The sequence below is a fragment of the Mustelus asterias genome, chromosome 1 (genome assembly GCF_964213995.1).
Source record: "Mustelus asterias chromosome 1, sMusAst1.hap1.1, whole genome shotgun sequence".
In the NCBI taxonomy this organism is placed as follows: Eukaryota; Metazoa; Chordata; class Chondrichthyes; order Carcharhiniformes; family Triakidae; genus Mustelus; species Mustelus asterias.
In genome coordinates this window covers 63,716,615-63,721,379 of record NC_135801.1, presented here as the reverse complement: position 1 = coordinate 63,721,379, position 4,765 = coordinate 63,716,615, and the positions used below count along the sequence as shown (strand labels likewise).

The 4,765-nt window shown below is 46.3% G+C and overlaps 1 non-coding gene across 1 annotated transcript; it reads left to right on the top strand.

Moving 5' to 3' along the window:
- Positions 1-4,166: 4,166 nt before the first annotated feature.
- Positions 4,167-4,365, top strand: LOC144502081 (U2 spliceosomal RNA). The gene has a single exon (XR_013499251.1). It is a non-coding gene; the product is annotated as a U2 spliceosomal RNA (small nuclear RNA).
- Positions 4,366-4,765: the final 400 nt, after the last annotated feature.

Here is a 4,765-nt window from a genome sequence, read left to right as displayed (position 1 = left end):
TATTTGTATGGTTTATATGAAACTTCTATGATAATAACACAAACACATTAAACTGTTAAGAATGAAGGAAAAACATTAAAATTAAAATTTCACGTTAACTTCCCTCTGTTGGGCTTTCAGGCTTTCCAGTCTGGGCCGGTGTCTGCTTAATCAGTGGAGATTTCCCCAGCTGTCTGCACAACTTGGCTTCTATCCCTGACTTCCAGTTCTTGAACTGCACAGTGGAGCGCTGGAGGAAGTGCACGGTGGCTGCAGGGACCTGTCTCTTCCCCTGTCCTCGTTCTCTCTGCCGTGATGATCTGCTATCCATCCAAGATTGGAGTCGCTGCATTGATTGTTTCAAAAATGGTCTCCTTGCTGGTGGAGTGATGGTGAATGGCTGCTCATTCTCACTGCGACGCATGTCAGGCCTCAATGCAATCCAGATGGAATGGCTGCTGTCTGTGTCCGAGTCACTTTCGAGATTGATGCTGTCCCAATCTGTGTCGTCAGGGAAATGTCCGTGTGCACTCTTTGTGATCTCTCTGTCCATTGCGAGTCCCTCAATGTCACTCATCTGTGAACCGTGTTCCTCCATTACATCTGGTTCTGGTCAAAAGAGGAGACTTCCCCAGTGGATGTTTCCATCCCACAGGCACTGCCACCCAGACTGATTACATCCATTTCTAATCGACCTTCAACCTCAGTCAGACTCATAATTGCAGCAGGAGACTCCACCAGTGGCTGCGCTGCCATCGGCGACCACTCCAGCAGTCAGTCATGTCTCACACCTTCCATGTTTTGCAGTCGTGGTGATGTTCCAAGCTCTTCTTGGCAATACTGAATGATTTATTCCAAGTTCTCCATCCTCCAAGGCAGCTGATTATTAACGGCCGTCAACAAGTTGTGAAGACTTGGCTCCTCTTCATCTCCAAGTTCAGATTCTTTGGTGGGATCTTCCATCTTCCCACTCATTAGGCTGGTTGAGCCAACACAATGACATCTGAGGAATCTGTGGTGTTAAATTGCAGCAGATTTCCTCCTTGGTCATTTTCATTAATTGTCTGCATCCCCTCTTCATTCACCGTTGTTGTGAAGAGAATGGGATGCATTGATCCGTTTATCCTTTTCACGTTGTGACGGTCATTGTTGACTCTGGGGTGTCCAATGCGCACTGATAATATCTGTTTGGTGTATGAACAGTTGGCAGGTAGAACACCAAATCAATGGTAAACATTCTGTCAACAGCATTTAAACTTGGTAACTATGGAAACGGGTAAACAGGATGATGTCACAAACATGGTGGTACTGTGACATCACAGAATTATGTAACAATAGCCTCATACCCGACAGTGTGATGTCACCAGCTTCCAGAATTCCCCAATTTAGAGACACAAGTCAGGAAACAAAGACCAAAGTGTTAAGACAATGGGGGCTCCGTGTTAATACAGCGCAGAAGAGAAAAGACAAAGGAATTTCATTTTCATAGAACCTATCACCATCTCAGGATTTTACATTTTCCATTTAGGGGCGGCACGGTGGTACAGTGGTTAGCACTGCTGCTTCCCACTGCCAGGGACTAGGGTTCGATTTCCAGCTTGTGTCACTGTCTGTGTGGAGTCTGCACATTCTCCCTGTGTCTGCGTGGGTTTTCTCCGGGTGCTCCGGTTTCCTCCCACGGCCCAAAGATGTGCAGGTTAGGTGAATTGGCCTAAAATTCTCCCTCAGTGTACCCGAACAGGCGCCAAAGTGTGGCGACTAGGGTAATTTTCACAGTAACTTCATTACAATGTGAATGTGAGCTTACTTGTGGCTACTAAATAAACTTTAACTTTAAATGGCAGCTAATGAATTACTTCATTCAGAGACTGTTGTGATGCAGGGTTGTGAGTGAAAAAGGATGGAAATAATGAGATGGAAGATGTGATAATCCCTCAGTTCTGACATCAGAAGTTATAATGATCAAGAAAGACTGAACAAGCTGGGATGGGGGCTTCCCCGCCGTATGTTCCCCCCACATTGGGACATCACATCACTTGAGGATACTCTCCTTGGGAACCCCACCTCCAGTCTCTGAGGAAGAAGATTGCCCTCCTCTCCTCCACAGAGTCCAATAGCCATCCGAGCTCCCCCTCTGTAAACTGTGGAGCAGTTTTACGAGGTGCCATCTTCCTGGTGTGACTGACTGTGATCATGAGAGAAGAGTCAGGCTACATGTAAAATGTAAATTAATATGTCCAAACGCACCCCTTCCCCTCCCCTCCATTCTCCTCCCCTCCCTTCCTCTCCTCCCTCCTTGTATACAGAAAGACAAACGAACTGTTGTGTTAAAGTAAAAAATATTTAATTGATCGTTGTGTTAAAGTTAAAGGACATGGCCAGGATTCTCTCAAAAAGTTCTAAATGCCGAATTCGCATGAAAACTCCCGTTGGTTTTTTTAGCGGGATTTTCAGAATGAATCTCCCACACTCTGCGCATCACAGAGTGCACTCGCGTGATTCGCTCTGAAAACCTGTGGGCGCGGCCTATTCCCGCCCGAGAGGCCAGCAGCATAGCGCTGAGTGGGCCACTGCACATGCTCCAATCTGTCAACGCCAAGATCAGCATGCACAGTGGCCCCGCATTGCCAGCCTCCCAATCGCTGGCCAGCCCCACATCACTGCCCCTCTGACCGCCCCACCCCCAGATTGCTAGCCTCTCGAATGTCTCCAAGCCAGCCCTGATGTCTCCCCCTCCACTTGGCAAGCCCTGTTCCCCCAAACCCCTCCCCCATCCCCGCCAGCAGTCCCGGCTGCCCCAGCATTCCCGGCCCCCTCCCAGCTTTCTTCTGGCAGAGTGGCACCGGGACCACCACCCTCACTGGTCGGCCCCCAAAAACCCTGCCCCAATGGCCCCGCCCCCTTGGCATTGCCCGATGCCCAGTGAGCAGTGCCAAGATGCCCCTTGTGCATTGCCAGTTTGCCCCTTGGGGCAGTGCCAGTTTCCCTCTTGGGCAGTGCCAACGGGCCTGGCTGGCACTGCCAGGCTGGCACTTTCCAGGGAGTACCCCCCCTTACCCCCAAACTCCTGGGGGGGAACCTCAATGGTCTCTGTTTCCTCCATCGGGCTCGGGCCACCGTTCCCCGTTAGTGGGGAGCTGCTGTAAACCTCGCTGGAGGGAACCACTCCTGGCTGGGGGGAGACACTAGCGGGCCCGGAGACCTCAGACCCGGGCCCGCTAATGAAATGGAAATCCTCATTAACATATTGTAATCAGCTTGCGCTGATTTCTGGCACTCCAAAAACCTTAGCCCCGGAAATACGCAGAGGTCGTGGCGCCCCACGGGAAGCCCGTGAAGGAACCTCCGCTGATGTCTCCCAGCCCGTTGTGCTGTAGCACAGTGGGTTGGGAGAATCGCCCCCTATATTTCATTGTGAGAAATTTGGGAAAGGTGAGGTCATTAAACAAAATTTAATTGTTCAGTTAAATGTTAACATGGTATCAATGTTTTGTATTTATAACATTAGTTTTTTAATAAATGTTTTTCATTAAACTTTACAAAATTCTGCAATTGCTTTATTGAAATAGCAAAACACCACATTTAAAAATGAGATAATTATAAATGAATAACATAATGGAAGTAAACAAGGCAGAAGAATGATGAACACACGGCGGTTTCGATTTTCCACGGCCCAAAATGTGAACTCCCCTTTGCTCAACCTCATGCAATAAGGTATCCAAATCATGGTCCGAGACATCCCGAACTCCCTCCTTCCCAATTACATTTTCAGTTTCCATATTCTAAATTAAAACATACAAACACTTATAAGAATGCAAAATGTATAATTAGAAATTAATTCAAATTTAAATCGTAGTTTCACAGATTTAAAACAAATTTCAAATCATATATTCAAATTTACATATCAAATAATATCCATCTTCATAAAATCATAAAAATTAAATTAAAAATTACAATTTAAATGAGCCAATAACAATAGGATTAACTGCTTAAAAGAAATAGCAAAAAAATGTAAAAAGAAAATGACATACATCAACAATAGCAGGGAATCATTTTGATCTCTTTGTCTGCACTTTAAAACTGCTGTTTCACAGTATCACCTCAACGGGCGTTTTCAAACTGTCCCCGTCATAAGGGAGCATGGCTGGAGTTCTCCTTCACCACGCTGGGGACTGCAGAGATTGTCCAACGCTTCTCGGCCTTTTGGCTAAGATCAAGTGTAGTATCAACATGCTGTGCTTGGTTGAAGTCATTAGGTTACATTTTAGCTTCATTTGAAGCAATTTTTAAAAGCGGCATCTCGGCCTTTTGGCTAAGATGCAAATGAGATCAAGCTTTGGAGGAGGAGCTATTCCTACTCCAATCAGCTTGGATCATGTCGATCAAGCCCAAGACAGGAGGTGAGAGCCCTGTCTTGTCAGCTTGGATCGGGAATGTCTCAACTTGTTGAGACTCTGAATTGGACTTGATTTGATTGAATTGAAATAAAAATACAAAAAAAAACTGAAGGCCGAAAGCTACTGCTCCCATCGGGAGTTAGATTGGCAATTTTGAATGCAGGTAACTTTGGAAGGAATTCTCCTATTTCTGGCAGCCAATGGCATTCCGCAGCTCGGTGGAAGTTATGGGCCGTAGTGTTGTTTAAAATATTAGTCAACTCCGTCCTACTCAAGGGGGGTTTGGATGGTTTGTAAGTGATCTCTGATACCCCAAGTGGAAGATTACTCTGCTTCTTCTCTGGCATTTCTGGGATTGGAGTTCCCTCTTTTGCTGCGACATTTATTTT